The 18,814-nt window shown below is 43.2% G+C and overlaps 1 protein-coding gene across 7 annotated transcripts in view; it reads left to right on the top strand.

Moving 5' to 3' along the window:
• Window positions 1-18,814, top strand: part of LOC126169536 (protein hu-li tai shao) — a 425,484-nt gene that overhangs the window by 19,630 nt on the left and 387,040 nt on the right. For 4 of the 7 annotated variants that reach the window (XM_049920651.1, XM_049920652.1, XM_049920653.1 and 1 more), the window contains exon 1: window positions 774-939. The exons of 1 other annotated variant lie outside the window; for it this stretch is intronic. The gene's annotated coding sequence lies outside the window, so the exon portion shown is untranslated. Of the gene's footprint in view, window positions 1-773; window positions 940-18,814 lie in introns of those variants that run through there. 2 more of the 7 variants (XM_049920655.1, XM_049920654.1) reach the window with 1 other exon arrangement.

Here is an 18,814-nt window from a genome sequence, read left to right as displayed (position 1 = left end):
CTGTTCCCCACTGTTCGTCTAAAATTGTGAGCCATATGTTTGTGACTATTACAGCGCCATCTATCACAAAGCGAAAAACATTCATATTTCTTTACGTACTACGCGAATAAAAAAATGGGGGTTCCTATTTTAAAGAAAAAAGCAGTTGATATCCGTTTGACGTATGGCAGCGCCATCTAGCAGGCCAACCATAGCGCCATCTGGTTTCCCCCTTCAAGCTAGACAAGTTTCGTTCTTTGTAGTCTTTTCGTTTGACACTTCTTTCGTGAGATATTTGGCCCGGTCACGATCAATGGACCACCCTGTATACTTTCATTTCGCTATGTAAACAGTGCATAGCTCAGTAGGCGACTAGCGAAGAACTGCGAAGGACGTGGTTGGTGTATACGATGGCCAGCTGATAGTAAAGTCCCCCGAAAGCTAGTCCAGTGTGCTAACCACTGCGCCACATCGCTTGATGTTTTTAAATTCACAATTTTTTCGTGTTACATCGCATTGGATTTAGGAAAACTTGTAAATTCAATCGACCGAACTGCGGTTATGTAACTGTATTTTTACTTTTCCGAGAGTTCGGGAAGAAATGTGAGAGAATGCATCTAAAACACGTCAGCAGCCGAAGCAGTCAATGAGCTGATGCAGAAGTTAGTGCTGCGACTGCGCGTGCCCGCGGCGCGGAGTGGCGCTGGCGTGCGGTCGCGGTGTGAGCTGGCGGCTGACACGCGGTCACGTGACCGGCCGTCCCGGCCCGAGCCTAGGCCCCGCAACGCGTTCGCCGGCCAGTGCGCAGAGTGCTGCGGGCGTGACAGGATTGTGTGATCGGCGCTCTGGGTTCAGCCGGCAGTCCAGCGTTGTGTGTGTGATCCTGTGCGTGTTCTCTCTGTTTGTGTACGTCGCTGCCGTGTTCTGCCGGGCTGCCTGCGAGGAACCGGCTCAGCAGAGGTGAGCAAAGCCGCGCTGCTGCGGCACTGCTAGAGCTGTAGGCGCGCACGGGGCAGTGGAGAGAGTCTGTTAAAGGACGTGACCGATGATTCTTCCCATTCAACTAGACATCTGCGGAGGAAACCTGTTCGGGTTCGTCTCAGCAGACAGTATAGAGGTGGCTGCGAGTATGGAGTAGAAGTACCTTCTTGCGGCTACGCCCATCAGATAAAACCGCCTGTAAGATACGGCTTGTGCCAGAACGAGTTTGTCAGCAATTGCTGTTGTGCCCCGTCTCGCAAATTTTTCAGACTTTTGTTCGTCAGATTTGTGTGTTAGCGACGACTGCATGGAACTGAAACCGAAATTTCGCCCAATTTTCGTTTTTGCTGAGCTATTTTCCACGATGGGTTCTGTTGTTTCTATTCCGTGTGTATGTTTCAGTTTTCAAGTGTAGAACCATCTTGTTGAGTGTGATGCAGGGAATAACTCATATAGCCCTCTTTGATGTCTTTTGTTCTTTATAAGTACTAATACTTTATTACCTACTTAATGTATCTTCCACACGACATTTAGGAACTAATCCGTCTACAATTACGACGTTTATTCTTATTTATTTATTTATTTATTTATTTATTGAACCTGAGCCATCAGGCCCTCTTACATGGTACGAGGGTTTAAAACATACAGTACTAAAGCCTAAGAAACAACAATTTCGATATCAGAAGCAGCATTAAAATGTTTTGACTGTCTATAGTTTATCCCCAATGGTTCAAATGGCTCTGAGCACTATGGGACTTAACATCTGAGGTCATCAGTCCCCTAGAACTTAGAACTACTTAAACCTAACTAACCTAAGGACATCACACACATCCATGCCCGAGGCAAGACTCGAACCTGCGACCGCAGCGGTCGCGCGGTTCCAGACTGAATGATCCCCAATTTCTAATTACACTTTAGTGTTGAGAAGAACAGCTTGATTGCAAGTTCAGTATGTGATGTTCGCCGGGAAATCTTTTTCACTGGGATTCACGGTTGTCTGAGAAGAGTATTGCACACCGTAGGTACACAGCATGTGCACAGAACATTTGTTTCACAAAAGGTCATGCAATCTTCCTTCGCCACCCGTCAAACCTCTCCTCACAGTTTGAAGCAACTCCCCACCCTGATGCCTGTTGGGCTTAGAGTAACCAGACTTCGAAGTTAATATGTATTATTCGAGTGGCCACTGTGAAGTCATGAAATGTGCTAATGGATTAGTTTAGCTATTTAGTGCAAATGAACTTTTTTCCCTCCGTGTCAGCAGTTCGCGACTTAGGGATAATTATTCCCAGAGGGGTACAGTGAAATTATCTGAGGGATAAAAAAACCAAAGTGTTCTTTGTGTTTCGGTCACGAAACTAAATTATTTTTAAAAAAATCATTACAGATACCACAATTCTGTTAGAGTGTAATACTGATTACTTAATTTACTTATATGTTTTAAATATTAGCAATAAAGCGTGACGCAATTGACGTTACAGCTTGTGAAACGAATGCATGAACATCACTTTCTCACATAGTCCACCCACTACACACGTACTTTGCACCACGCATGTATGACAGTAAAACTGAAGCATATGCATCGCATATGCTTAAATATCCCATGAAAATGCCGTCTCAGGTAGTTCTCGCAATGGGCCAGAAACTGCTTCGTTGTTCACTTCGCAACCGATAGACGAACTAAATTGACAACACAACACACTAATAACTGTAATGCCTACTACATTGCTGCATAGCCTAAACATTATTATTATTATTATTATTATTATTATTATTATTATTATTATTATTTGCTACCTAAGCTAGCCCATTCGTTGTTTATGAAGGAATACTGGGCGGAAAGGAAGGCCAACAAATGTTGATTACGCGTGGTCCTAAGTGATCCATCCGCGAAGAAGAAGAAAGAAAGAATTTGCTAGCTAGGTCATATGCAGAAAATTGACAGCCTCAAGTCTTCAAATTTCTGCCATTTCAGAAATACTGAATCCAGCAATTAATGATTTACAAGCAGTAAGTATGGTGCACAGATTGTAACTGGGTTGATTTTAAATACTGGTGCGTGTTGTCGATCAGGAGTGTCGCGAGGGAGAGCAGTAGTGCAGAGGAGCAAGTGTCGTAAAAAGTTTGTTTGAAGAAAAGAAGTACCAGTTGTCTCACTGTATCATTAGTTTGTGGTTTAATAAAACACCTACAAGAATTAAATGTCATTTATTCTTCGTCATTTTGAAACTAATTGTTGAAATAAAATTTATTTACATTCTACAGTTTAGTTTGGCGCTAAAGTTGATAGGAGATGGGGAGGAGTGTTTATGGTTTCAGAAGGGTTGGGAATCACCCGCTGTAGATGGGTTCAGAGATCCAGCCCACACCCTTAAACAAAATCTTTGTATATTTTGTCTATTTAATGATTTTTATCTCTTCCCAATTTCTAATTTATGTTGCTCAAACATAAAATAAATGGTAACCAGTGGCGAATATTCTTAAAAGGAATGTAGCCTGTATACAAATCGCAAGAAATGGGTTATTTTCTGGTTCAACAGCTTCCATTACATAGGCATGCATCAGTAAGGTAATTAGTCCTAAGTAGAATCCAATTTTGTACTTCTCATTGATGAAATCTTGTCGCGATATAAGCTAGGAGTGGCAGCGTCGTCTTGCAGCAACTTTTCAACTAGTTTCCTACTCTTGGTGAGAAGTTTCGAGTTCCTGTGGTGTGCGAACTTCTGTTATCGCTGCGCGAACTTCTGTTATCGCTGGACCGCAGTGTCCCGCTTTTCAGGACACAACCGGGAACCAACCGGGTGCGTGTACTGCGCTGAGTCGCCAGTTTCGTGTCCCAGGTGGGACAGCGCAGTGGTTAAGGCACTGGAATCGTATCCCTGAGAGATGGTATTTAAATCTGCATGTGACCATCCACAAGATGGACAAAAACACGGCAACTTACTTTCTACTAACGGAGGTTTGCTCTGTCTGTGGTGAAGCCGTCGTCGGCGGGGTGTTAATTCTTTTGCCTTCCTTTTTCTAGTGGGTTTGCAAATAGCTGTGCAATTTCCCCCTCTTATACACTACGCTGGTTTCAATTTCGAAATTTTGGCGTCAGAAGGACACGTGCAAATCTAGCTGTAGTTAAATGCTGATGAGAAAAGAACGAAGTGTTGTTTATGTCAGCGGTCTCTTACAGTAGTTCAGTATTGTAATGTGTTTTCATGATATTTGAGCCGTTAATGTCAGTTTTGTCTTCAAATAATGTTATGGTTTTAAATAACTTTGTGTTCTTTTCCAATGGTTTAACACTACTTTGTGTGTTCTATACTGAATGCTCCATTCATGTTGAACCAGAAAATGTAGGTCAGATCTTGGAGGTTTGGGGGGGGGGGGGGCGCTGCTACCCAAGGTGAAAGTCTGGTTGTGCAGTGGCAAAGTTGGCGAATGTGGATACGATGTTTTAGTTGTACGTAACGTAGCCTCGAGGCCTCTCATAGGTTGAAATAAGTGACTGTGAGTTAGCGAGGCCAGCGAATCGAAAATCAGTGTAATTCTTGCGGCTCACTTTTACCAGTGCTGGATTACGATGAGCAGTTAATTTCCGACATTTTGATTTCATAGGTCACAGCAGGTGAGTAGTATCGGTAGGTTCAATGTAGCCCAATCCAGCGTAGTACAGGTTTGATTGCATTTGATAGGCTGAAATTGTTTGGTACCAACGCCAGTACTCCCACCCTTTGCGGGCAGTGTGGAGTCTTGAAGAAATGGGGATGATCCCGCAAAAAATTGGACCTTTGGTTCGGTCTGCACACAGAAGTGTTTGGGTCTCCGTCCGGGGCTCAACTACAGCTTATTACATGCAAAATGATCGGTGTGTGCTCCGCATAAGTAATTCATTAACCGAAACTTCCTGGCAGATTAAAACTGTGTGCCCGACCGAGACTCGAACTCGGGACCTTTGCCTTTCGCTGGCAAGTTCTGGAATTCATTAACCGCTTGTGCAACTCGTTGCAAAATCAAAGATTATGGAAGTTTCAGTTCGCAGTGGTGCGGGATTGAGAGAGTGGTTAAAGATGGAGAAAATTTCTGTAAGTACGACCTGCAACCGAATGGTTGTAAACAGGTAACAGTATAGCCACCCTACCGCTCACTGTGACGAAATTTAGCCTTTTACTAATGATAAACTGCACCGTACGTCCATTTTTACCAGCAAGACATTTCGCGAGCTTGGGCGATCGAAAGAAGTTGCGCAGAAATTGGTGCAATAAACGCGCATTCGGAATGACGACAATTCGAACACGAGTCGGAACGTCCAGGTTTAGATTGTCCGAGGTTTCTCTAAATCGCAAATGTCGGGGGAGAGGGGGAAGCCTTCGAAAGAGACACGGCTTGTTTTCCTCCGCCTTTACACTATCCTAACTTGTCCTCCGTCTCGTTAAATCGTGATCGTCGCCCCTTCGAGCGCAGGAACTGCGCCCATGTCGGTCACAGGTTATCCGATATTTTCCGCGCTCATAAACGCGCGAACTGCCTGAACGAAGTGGCGTTTAGAGAGACTGTTGGCGGCGCCGTTGCTACCTGTGATATCGGGAGAGTGAGCGAAGGCTAGAAGGGGGCGCGTAGCGCGGTCGCCGTATCGATTGGACGCGGGGTGGGAGGCGGGGGCGGCCGGCCGGCCGCCGCATTGGGCGTAAGGCAGGCTGGCTGGCTGGCCCGTCCCATTGCGGGCCGACGAGGTCGACAACCTCTGCGACCTTGCTCCCTCATACCGCCTTGTTGCTCCTCACTGAAAGTCTCCACGGCTGTCACGTGTCCAGGACCGTGTTACGCAGCCTTTCCTGAAGATGGAGCCGACTGCGCTACGCGCCCATGCATGGGAATTTCCCATCTGAGTAGGTAATTTCTGTATGATACACCTACGCCTGTAGCTGAATTCCACACCGATGTGGTGACCATTGTAACCTCCCCCCCTCACTTATCGCCCTTAATGACAGTGAAAAATTAAACCGCGTGTACCTAATGGAAATTTGGGAAAAACAGTCGTCACCGAAGTTAATTTGTCGGTAAAGAGGGAGGAAAAGGTTACATCTTAATGAAAGGAAAAATGCAAATGAAACTGGTAGAAATTAATTTTGAAAAGGGGTAAAGTTAATAAAGAAAGTAAATGTGCGGCCGTTACGTTAACAATTAACTAGCGGTAATTAGATATTTGAGATTTGGGGGAAATTACGGTCGCCAGTCCTAAGGACAATTACTATAGTAACTGAAAAAGAAAGGTTATTACACATATAATTAGCACTAGAAGTGTGACAACTGAAGGTTGACATGTGTAGTGTGAAAACTGAAAGTTTGTCAGAAGTAATAAATTTCGTTACACTCTGACTTAATTTAGCAAAAGGATTAATAAAACCGGAAAATCGAAAGTTAATTTAGTGACTGAAGTTAATAGACAGCTTTCTTTCTGAAGCACATTGAAGCTCAGTAAAATACGGTTAGTCTTGGTTTACCTCAACAATCATTTCAAAAGCTATTTGAATCTACACAATTTAGAAATAAGAGATTTAACTTTGAACATGAATTAAATGATTCTGAACAATTAGCAATAGTAAAATTTAGTACGTACCAAGCTGAGCTGCCGTCACAGGTAAGCTAAAATACGGTAACAAAACTCGCACTCTTACTTTGTCCTTGTGTAATCTAAATATTGTAGCCAGCTATGAATGCCTTAACTGAACTTTGAAATTAAAGCAGTGAAATCGAATTAGCTATATTACTTTAATGCTGGCGTTTGAATTTCAACGACACTCGGGTTCATTTCGGAAAAGGAAGGGACTTTGCTTGGTAATGCAATTGGGACAATGAGCAACAAACGTTCATGCTAAGTTGCTGTAATTTTGTGATGCAACGATTTTAAAAGATTGAAAAGCTGAGGTCTGCCATACAGTTCTAAAACTTTACGTGCTTCCAGTCTTCCTTGTTGGTTGACTGAAGGTTTGAAGCCGTCGATCGAGGAGGTGGCGACAGTCACTCATTGTCGGAGTCACTCATTGTCGGCCGTCGCTGTTGCAGAAGCTGGATGTTGGCTCGCCTTCTTCTCGACACGGTCACCAGACGAAACGGGCTCTTGATGTGCGCCAGCTAATGCTTCCCGTCCGCGACACCATGTCAGAAACTATCATCGCAAGTCGAGCGCAATTACATTCTGCCAAACCCCGAAAGCGCGGCAACTCGCGGGAGCGTCACACAACACACCTGCTCCACTCGCTACTCCAGCCAGACCCTCTCTGCCCGCGCTCCACGCGACAGAGTTAACACTACCAAAGATCCTAAACACTCTGGTTCTCCACACGACCTATCGACATATTCGTCCGATAGCATAGTTTTCCCTAGGCAAGACCCAGCGTAAAAATACAAATAATATTTACAAAACAACCAATTATACATCGACATAAATGCATATATATATATATATATATATATATATATATATATATATATATATATATATATATATATATACAAACAGTAAAACAATTACAATATATAAAGAGACAGAAATGCCATATCTTGAGGTAACAAAACAAGGAAAAAAATTATAGTACAATAGATGGAAATAGGAGGAAATGCATTTCCGGCGTTACACCATCACAAAAGTTTTGCTGTCGCCTCCATGATTTTAGTTTCAGTCGAGGAGATCACGCTATGTGGTGTCGTGATGATGTCCGTACGTCTGGATAGGATTACCCACTAATACTGGCCCTCTAAGAGATAGAAGTGGTCGAAAAGCGAACCACGGGTGGTGAGTTTGGAGCAGAGGGGAAAAAAGTCCTGAGGCAAGCGACAAGGGAACAACCTTTGCGATAGTCTGGATGGATAGTAACAGCAGTAGCCGTTTCCTTGCTATCTGCGACAGATCATGCAAGGGTAAGGATGTGGTTAGGTTTTTGGGTTTCGTGCTCGGTACGATTGTCATAGCTTAGAGAATGTCCTATCGAGGAGGGGTACTGCAGGGCTGGGCACCTGTGAAGCCTTTTGGGTCAGCTGCGGCGGCTGTACCGGTAACATGCCAAGGTTGTCGTATAAGTGGCCAGTTAGTCATAAATCTGTCACATAGTGTGTGGGATATTGTTCGGTTTTCTTTGCATTTAGTGTGCAGTACAGATTCCCTGGCGTTACCAGTTAGTTTTGCTGTAATGCTGGGGTTCACCAATACTTGCTTTGTTGGCGAGCTTTTGCTAGTCACAAGTGGGTAATCGTCCCTAGCAATGACTATTTTTGGGCGATGATGTATGGTTGGGTAGCTCAGATAGTAGAGCACTAGCCCGTGAAAGGCAAACGTCCCGAGCTCGAGTCTTAGTCCGGCATACAGTTTTAATATATTTAGAATGAAGGGATTGAGTGACTCGGGTTCTTGTACAGTGCAGTAAAGCCAGTTCTTTGAATACCTCCGCGAGAGTCTCAAGGCGACAGTCTCTCTGAAGGTTTGCAGTGCGTGTTTGTCGTGGTGCAATGGTTACGATACGTAGCACCATGTTCTGTATGAGTGGTGGTGGTGAGTTTGGGGCAGAGAGATTAGAGCCCACACAGAAGCATACCGACAATCCTTCTTTCCACGAACAATACGAGACTGGAATAGAAGGGAGAACCGATAGAGGTACTTAAGGTACCCTCCGCCACACACCGTCAGGTGGCTTGCGGAGTATGGATGTAGATGTAGATATGACCTGGAGGCGGCGCAGGTGGGGAGCTGTGTGTCAGCACGAATCTCTCTAATTTTACCTTCATGACTTGTTCGCGAGATATACGCAGAAGGGAGCAATATATTGCTTGACTCGTCCAGGAGCGTACATTCTCGGAACTTAAACAATAAACCCCACCGTGATGCAAGACGCGTCTCTAGCAGCACCTACCGCTGCAAATGGTTGGCCGTGATACTTTCGCTCTTGCAAAATGAATCGTTAAAGGGACGCACTGCTCTTCCGTGGATCTTCTCTGTTTGCTCTATTAGTCCTATCTGGTATCCAGACTGACGAGCAGTATTAAAGTATTGCTCGAATGAGGGTTTTGTGGGTGGATTACGCTTCCAGAGGATTCTCGCAATGAATCTGTACGACATCTGCCTTACCTGTCAATAGTTTTATGTGGTCGTTCCATTTTCAGTTCCTCCTAGAGATTTTATGGGCCTGACTGCAGCCATTCTTCTGCAATGGTGTATTCATTCATTAATGGGTCTTTCTGCATACTCATGTGCAGTACGTTTCATATGTTTCACTTGATGATCTATTGCCTTTCCCTGCACCATGCGGCGATCGCTCGCGTATCTCCCTGAATTTCGCTACAATTTTCTAGTGTTGCGCCTTCTCTGTATACAACAGCATCATCCTCGAAATGGCTGAAGGACCTTCCATCGTTATCCACTCAGTCGTTTTTATGTATGGTGAAAAGTTACGGTCCTACAACACTCGGTTTAGGTACGTTCGAAGTAACTTTTACGTCTGAAGTTTTCTTTCCGTTGATAATAACATGCTGTGTTCTGTTTACTAGAAATCCTCGGCCCAGTCAAACAGCTGGTATGATATTCCGTACACTCATATTTCGTTCATTACGCGGCAGTGCGCAACTGTATCGAGCTCCTTCCGGAATTCAAGGAATACAGCATCGACATGGGCGCCGGTCTCTCCTGCTTTCTGGGCTTCGTGGACAAACTGGGTTTCACACCATCGTTGTTTTCGGAACACATGGTGATTCCTGCAGAGGAGATTTTGGGTCAGCATAAATGTCATAACGCACGAGCATGCAACAACTTCCAAAATTTTTACAACAATCCCACGTCAGGGATGTAGGCGTATACTTTTGCGCTTTTATTCTACGAGCCTTCTTGAAAAATTGTTTGTTACTCTCTTTGTGAACAATAACACTACAATAATTTATTGAACAGTGGAAGTCACTTTGAGTATTGCGTCACTCCAGCCATTTCCCGATGGAAGAGTCGTATGTGAGCCACTTAGAGCCGAAGTGGTATAACTGAATTTCTCCAACTTTAGGGTGATTTAGAGTAAAATCATGCTTTACTATAATTCGTGATTCATTTGATGAAATGTATAAATGAAATAATTATGTTTACTACAGACATATTAGTTATTTGTACCTTAAATTACTTTTTGTACTCTCTAAAAGTTGGAGTACCACTTTTCCTGTGAGAACTTTGTTCACGGTGAAATATAAAGTGGTATAAATCAAGAGTTGTACCACTTTTCTTACAAACGTTTTGGTGAAGTTGAATACCTGAGAAGGAATACGCATCTTTTTAATCTCCGTAAGTGCAATTTATTTATAAAACATCAACATGGTGTGGTACATTAAATGTGAATCTGCACTTATTGCTCGCAATATGCTCTTTTCTCTCACAAATTGAGTTAAAATGATTGCATTATTATTGTTAATTACTAGAATGCTACCTACTGAGTCTGATAGTTCAGCAGTGCGTTCACCTACGAATTATAAATAAATTGTTGTTTCTAAATGTCAAAATTTCTTAAAAATGTAATGCTTATCATGCTGATATTTCAAGAGGCTTTATAATGGAGCATGTCTTTTAGATTTCACCGTCCACATCATCTTCCTCTGCCAAAGAGTCGATATGTCGAGGCCTAGATTCCTGAGCCGAACTAGCAGTTGTCAGTTGATTGAAGAAAGCGCGGTGCACCGGAGGGATGTACGGGAGAAGTATAATCATGTCTTTCCTTCTTGCCTCGGTGTCAAGTCGCACAGCATTGTTGAGAGGGAGGAGTTTTATGGTTTATGTATTTAATGTGAGATAACACTGCTTGATTCGTGTAGGGTTTAACCTAGACTTCATGGAGTGCAAACTTCCTTTGTAAAGACAATTTCTGCTTTAACAGCATCTGGATATTACAAATCTAAAGAAAGAAAACTATGCAAATACTTACTAGCACTGTTGCAGTGCCTTTTTGATTTAAGAGCTTAAATAAACACTCAGAATAACCCAGAACAACAAGATCATTTGGCTTTACTGCTTGACTTATACCACTATTCTCATGAACGCACTTCAGTCAGGCGTGAGAGGAAGAATGCATTTGGAGCTCTCTATTGGCTCCTGTGGGAGCTATCGTTATACCACTTCACAATAAATTTCCGTGCACTGTGAGCAAACTAGAAGCTATAACTCAAAAACTATAATTTTTTGGCTTGGACCACTTGGGTTCTCAACGGTTCATATACCGAGTGGTTATAATTAAAGTGCAGGTTCTCTCGGAGATCCATTTCGCCCATAATTATCATGTGGCAACGAAACTTGGTAGATATGCTAACACGTTGATACAGAACTGATTTGCGCTGGAAACATATTACTTCTAATTTTGGCCACCAGATGCAAATCTGGCGCTGTACAGTATCTCGTCGACGTCTCTGGTGCTTGTACACAACAAATTGTGTAAACGATAGTTAATAATAAGGTAACATTATAGCTTTCTTACTTGCTTCACCTTTTCTGCTCACGTCGCGTTTCTAATCCATTACATATTTCTATGCGCTTTTTTGCATCCACAGCGCCAGATTTGCACCAGGTTGCCACAGGTGCAGCTATTTTCACAGCGTAAATCGGTGTCACATTAATACATTACAATATCTACTAAATTTCGTCGCCATGTGACATCTACAGCCCACACTGAACATATGTGAGTAGCTGCACTTTAATTTTAACCATCCGTCGGAAACACAAGACGCACAGGAAAATTACTCCACAGCACACAAAATATTCCAAAATGTAGGGCGACTCAAAAAAAAATTCGTCCGATGTCCGAAGATCTCATGAACGAAATAGGAATATGGGTTAGGGATAAGAAAAACCGATCGGTTTAAACTGATACCGATATTTTAATTCTGAATAACCGGTATTTTTCGGTATTTGTTTGGCCCCATTTATAAGCGGTGCTTTTTATTTTTTACTTGTAATCCTGTAAAAAACGAAATATAAGTTAGCCGTAGCAGCAGTGCTAAAATTTTTCCTTTTTAAATACCCCTTTTTTTAAAGTGGACTAATTCTTACTCGGTGCTTTTTTAATAACAATGCTGACGGAAACGAGCAACAAACATATAGCATGAGTATTGGCGCAGCATTGCTGAGACAATAAGGTCCCATGTTGCGTGTGTCGTGGCTTAAGGTTTTTGTATGCATGTAGTGTGCAACACTTGCCCCCACCTGGTCTATACTACAATTTCTCTCTGTCGCGCATAATGGCACCAACCTAGTCCGAAAATATTTTTACGAAGTGGCGTAGGAATGGAGTACAGTGCTTCATTTGCTTAAGAGATTAAACATTTGTCTGCCAGTTCTGTGGAATGATAAAATGAAGTAAGTTATGATAACATTAATAAATTAAAAAATTAACAATTCATTCAGAGTATACGTAAAAAATAAAGTAGCTGACCTGCTGCCCCTGTCTACATAATAGGCATTTATCTGCCTTCAGTTCTTGGAAAAGGACAAGTTAACACGGAAAAGAAGAGTTCTTCAGCCTCAGTTTAACCATTTAACAGTGACTGTTCATAATGCCCAAATAGTGGTACGGTCCTCGATTTTATGACTTTTGAACAGAGTTTCACAAAACTGGAATCAGTACGTCAATACGTGTGTGTGTGTGTGTGTGTGTGTGTGTGTGTGTGTGTGTGTGTGTGTGTGTGTTTTCAGTCACTTATCACTTTTCGAGAAAAGTAGCGAACGATGGATGGACTAAGGTTGCTTTTATTTGCCTATTTATTGAATGATTTTGATTCTGTGTATCGTGAAACTGAGAGAAGCATTTCAGTTTTTGTTCTATATCGATGTTTATTACAGGAAGCAACACGAATAAAAAAATCGAAAATGTGTTATTTCGAGTGGTGTTAACACTGGGGTTAAACTGGCGTGGAAAAAAAGATATAACCGAAAACTCGTTGTTTCTTTGATCGCCGCCATCCCTAACTAGGGGTACATTTTGACCTACGCACAGGACTACAAAGTTTATATTTTCAAAAATAACCCATTTTGCAAGGGTACATCGTTTACACGCATGCGCATTCGATTTGGGGTTCCTTTTACAAGTTTTCATTTATCTTTCAGAACTGTTCGCTGTGCTCTCCACCAGACTCACGAAAAACACCCAGACGTTAGTGAAACTGGTGCCATGTTTTTGCGAGTACCAGAGTGTCTGGAGTTATTTCATTCTCTGCTTTTACTGTGTCGCAGTTCATAAGACAGTTGGAAGGGGAGGCACGTAGATGGAGTTTTCACGAATCCTCACTAAATTAATTTACTGTGAGATCAGGCGACCTTGGTGGTCGGTGGTATAACGAAAGATCCATGTGCTGTAGCATGTGCACGGGTTTACTCTCCGAAAACTGCTGTAAATGAATTGCTTCTGTTGAAAAGAACAACACAAAACGCCATTGGCTGCCTTGTTATCGCGGTTTCTACTCGACGCACATTGGGTAATTACTGAAGGAGCTATAGACAGCTGGGAGACGCTTACCGACAAAACACATGAACCGGCAACTAACAACTGGAGCCAAGGTAAAGTGTAGTCTCGATGCGTTAAGTTGTCTTAACGGAACATATCAGCGCACGTATGTTATTGCCCGTTGCTGTTGACAAGTTACTATGTAACGTACTCAGATCATCTGGTGAGTTACTGAGACAAGACGTCGAAAGCCGGTCATGATGCTATTTGTTACCCGAGACTAAGATATGCAAAGAAAGAATTTCGTTATCTAATCGTTTGCCGTTGTCATTACCAGTTACGTATGCGAAGAGTCTGTGACAGCAGTGGATCAGATACGAATTTGCTTATCTTTAGATCCGCAACAGCGCTTGACGAAACCTGCGCACTGGAATACAGAACGTGCAGAAGACCTTTCCTTCTCTGCTGAATGAGGTGGCTCGTTGGTAAGGATTTAGGTTTTCCGTGATGTCGATGGAACCCTTTAAGGTATAGGCCGAGGTGATTCGTTTGAAACGGCACATCATACTCAGCAAGCCACCTAACGCTATTGGGGGCAGGGTACTTCAGGTACCACCAACTGATCACCCGTTTCCTGATACACATGCGAATGGCGCGTGTGAGGAATGATTATTGGTAAGCCTGTGTATTAGTTCGAATTTTCTCGGAGTGGTCATTTCGTGAGATTTGTGTGGGAGGAAGTAGTATGTTGCCCCCCCCCCCCCCCCCCGACTCTTACCGAAATGTTCTCTCCCGAAACTTCAATAATAATCCTTTTCGTGATGCACGACGCCTAGTTGTACCGTCTGCCACTGGAGTTCGTTGACACCTCTGTAACGTTCTCTCGCCGACTAAACCAAACCGTGACGAAACGCGCCGCTCTTTGTTGGATCTCTCTCCCCTCCCTCCCTCCCACCCCAAATCGATAAACAGTACTCAGGAATCGTCCGAACAAGCGTTTGTAAACTACTTCCTTCGTGGAAGAGTTAAGTTTCCTTAAGATTTTTCCTATGACGTTCTGTCTGGCATCTGCTTTTCCCACTGTTCCTTCTGTGTGGTAATTCCGCGTATGGTCGCTCGGTACAGTTACTCCTAGACATTTTACTTTAGGTACTGTTTGCAGCAATTTGCCATAAATAGTGTAATTGTTAAGTAGTAGATTTCTTGTCTTACGTATGCGCAATGAGTTAAGTTTACTTACGTTCAGGGTGAGCTGCCAGAACCTGCACCATTCATCAATCCTCTTCAGGTCATTCTACAAATCGATACTGTCTTTCGGCGTTGCTACTTTCGGCATTTTTCCTGTCCTTCGCAAATCTGAACCCCTGCGCAGTGTCTAATAACCGCGTCATCGACTGAACATTAAAACTCTGATCTGTTTAATCTACATCCATACTCTGCAAATCACTGTAAAGTGCATGTCGGGTAGTAATTCGCCATACAACCACATTTTAAGGTTTGTTTCCATTCGCGAGTAGAGCGCGGGAAGGATCTACATTTACATCTTCGTCTGTCAGGGGTTTCATCGAACCACCTTCATAATAATTCTGTTTTTCCACCCTCGAACAGAGCGCGGAAAAAACGAACCCTTAAATCTTTCCGTGGGAGCTCTGATTTCCTTTATTTTATTATGGTAATCGGTCCTCCCTATGTAGCGGCGTCAACAGGATATTTTCACATTCAGAGGAGAAAGTTTATGATTGAAATTTCGTGAGAAGATCCCGCCGCAACGAAAAACGCCTTTGTTTTAATTATGTCCACCGCAAATCCTGTACATGTGCGTGAGACTCTCTCACCTGTTTGTTGATAATATAAAACGTGTTGCCCTTCTTTGAATTTTCTCGATGTGCTCCGTTAATCCTATCTGGTAAGGACCCCACATCGCGCAGCAGTACTCTTAAAAAAGGACGGACAAGCGTAGTAGCCGGTCGGTGTGGCCGAGCGGTTCTAGGCACTTCAGTCTGAAACCGCGCGACCGCTACGTCGTAGGTTCGAATCCTGCCTCGGGCATGGATGTGTGTGATGTCCTTAGGTTAGTTAGGTTTAAGTAGTTCTAAGTTCTAGGGGACTGATGACCTCAGATGTTAAGTCCCATAGTGCTCAGAGCCATTTGAACCAAGCGTAGTAAATCTGTTGCATCTTCGATGTGTTCTGCCAATAAAACGCGGTCTTTGGTTCGCTTTCCCCACAACATTGTTTGTGTGTTCTTCCCAACTTGTTGTTCGTAGTTGTAATTCCTAGGTATTTAGTTGAATTTACAGCGATTAGATTTGATTGATTTTATGCTAGAGCATAAACGACACATCGTCTGCAAACAACCAAAGACGGTTGCTCAGATTGTCTCCCAAATCATTTATATAGCTAAGGAACAACCGAGGATCTATAAAACCAACTAGGGGAACGGCAGAAATCACTTCTGTTGTAGTCGATGACTTCCTGTCAATTTCTATGAACTGTGACTTCTCCGACAACAAATCACGAATTCAGTCGCTTTACTGATACATATTCCATAAGCACGCAATTTGACTACAAGCCGCTTGTGAGGTACGGTGTCAAACCACTTCTGGAAAACTGAAAATCGGAATTAATTTGAGATCCTTTGTTGATAGCACTCAGCACTTCGTACGAGTAAAGACCTAGTTGTGTTTCACAAGAACGATGTTTCATAAATCCATGTTGAATATGTGTCAATAGACGGTTGTCTTTGAGGTAATTTATAATGTTCGAACACAATGCGTCTAACTTCCAAAATTCTGCTTCATATCGACGTTGATGATAAGGGCCGGTAATTTAGTGGATTACTCCTATTGCCTTTTTTGAATATTGGTGTGACCTGTGCAACTTCCCACTGTTTGGGTACGGATCTTTCGTCGCGGGAGCGGTTGTGTATGATTGTTAAGTATGGAACGACTGCATGAGCATACTCTGAAAGGAACGTAATTGGTATACAATGTTGACCGAAAGACTTGCTTTTATTAGGTGATATAAGTTGCTTCACTACTCATGATTCGAATTCTGGAATATTTACTTCCACTTCTTTGCTGAAGTAATTTCGGAATGCTATGTTTAGTAACTTGGCTTTAGCAGCACTGTCGTTGATAGTGCTATCGTGCAGAGGCATTGATTGTATCTTACCTCTTGCATACTTGTTCGCCAAAATTTTGCATGCATTTTTCGTTGTCGGCAACAGTGTTCTGACCTGTTTTTTGTACCATGGGAGATCAGCTCCGTCGTTTGTTAATTATTTTCGTATAAATCTCTCAATTGCTGTCGGTACTATTTCTTTGATTTTAAGCCACATCTGGTCTACACTTACATTGTTAATGTGGAAGGACTGGAGATCGTCCCTCAGGAAGACAAGCGCCTTCTTGAACAGATATATTTTTCGTTTATTTCTGGTGGCTTTGGGGGTCAAAGGTATTCAGTCTCGCTACGGCAACTCTGTGTTCACTAATCCCTGTATCCGTTTTGATTCTCGTCATTAGCTCAGGATTATTTGTTGCTAAGTGGTCAATTGTGTTTTTACAACCGTTTACTGTGAATGCTCAAATGCCCCTCAGCACCCTGTAAGTACTCTAATCCTGTTTTTGTGGTTCTTACGTTAGCCACATCTGAGGGGCTGTAATGTACTTAGTCATCACTTTATACTGGTTCACAAAACTTCACGCGATAGCTGGCACCTATCTTCGAACATCTGACACTTCAAGTTTTACATCTCACTGTGGCTCTGCCGTGGGTCAAATAAACTTGCTGCCATTCGTACCGCCTTTTGTTGTTGTCTTCAGTCCGAAGACGGGTTTGACACAACTCTCCTCACAACTCCGTCCTGTGCAAGCCCCTTCGTCTCCAAATAACTGCAGCAACCTATATCCTCTTGTACCTGCTTACTCTCTCTCTCTCTCTCTCTCTCTCTCTCTCTCTCTCTCTCTCTCCTCCCTCCCTCCAATTCCCCACCCCCTCCCCCCACCCACCCACCCTCGTTTTCCTCCAGTACTATATTAGTGATTCCTTGATGTCTCAGAATGTCCTATCAACCAATACCATCTTTTAATGAAGTTATCCCACAAATTTATTTTCTCCTCTGTTCTGTTCAGGACCACCTCCTTGGTTACTTGACCTACCCATCTAATTATCAGTATCCTTCTGTACACCACATTTCTCTTCTTTGTATGCTTCCAGTATCCCTTGTTAGTGTTATTCGGTATGTGTCCAACACATTAAGCAATGTTTTACGCTGAATCGCACGAGTGTTTTGTAAATAATATCCTTTCTAGGTTTGTTGCATTTTTCGCAATACCCTACAGATGAATCAGGTATAATACATGCTTTACTTACACCTGAGCCTTTGTCATCATTTCATTTTATATGCCTACAAATGGTATTTTTATGAGTCGACTGATTCGTATTGTTCCTTACACTGATGACTCAGAAGTCATGGGATACCTCCTAATACCGTGTCAGAACGTCTTTTGCAGCAACTCGACGTGGTATGGACTCAACAAGTCATTGGAAGTCCCCGGCAGAAACATTGAGCTATGCCGCATCTATAGCCGTCCATTATTGCGGCAGTGTTGCCGGTGCAGGTGTTCTGCATGAATTGACACCTTGATTATGTCCCATGAATGTTCGATGGGATTCATGTCGGGCCATCTGGGTGGCCAGGTTCTTCAAACCAGTCGCGAACAATTGTGGCCCGGTGACATGGCGTATTGTCATTCATAAAAATTCCATCGTTGTTTGGGAACATGAAGTCCATGAGTGGCTGCAAATGGTCTCCAAGTAGCCACACATTCCCATTTCCAGTCGGTGATCCGTTCAGTTGGACCAGAGGACCCAGTCCATTCCAAGTAAACACAGCGTACACCATTTTGGAGGCACCACCAGCTTGCACAGTGTTTTGATGACTGGTCCATGGCTTCGTGGGCTATGCGCCTCATTCAAACCCTAACATCAACTCTTACCAACTGAAATCGGAACTCGTCTGATCAGGCCACCGTTTTCCGGTCGCCTAGTGTCCAACCGATATAGTCACGAGACCAGGAGAGGCGCTGCAGGCGATGTCGTTCAGTTAGCAGAGACACTCGCGTCGGTTTTCGGCTGCCTTAGTCAATTAATGCCAAATTTCGCTACACTATTCTAAAGGATAAGTTCGTTGTACGCCCCACATTGATTTCTGCGGTTATTTGACGCATTGTTGCTTGCTTGTTAGCACTGACAACTCTACGCAAACGCTGCTGCGCTCGGTCGTTACGTGAAGGCCGTCGGCCACTTCATTGTACGTGGTGAGAGGTAATGCCTGACATTTGGTATTCTGGGCACACTCTTGACACTGTAGATCTCGGAATATTTAATTCCCTAACGATTTCCGAAAT

Source organism: Schistocerca cancellata, chromosome 1, assembly GCF_023864275.1.
Source record: "Schistocerca cancellata isolate TAMUIC-IGC-003103 chromosome 1, iqSchCanc2.1, whole genome shotgun sequence".
NCBI lineage: Eukaryota > Metazoa > Arthropoda > Insecta > Orthoptera > Acrididae > Schistocerca > Schistocerca cancellata.
The sequence above is the reverse complement of the archived record's forward strand: the minus strand, read 5'-3'. Positions and strand labels throughout refer to the sequence as shown.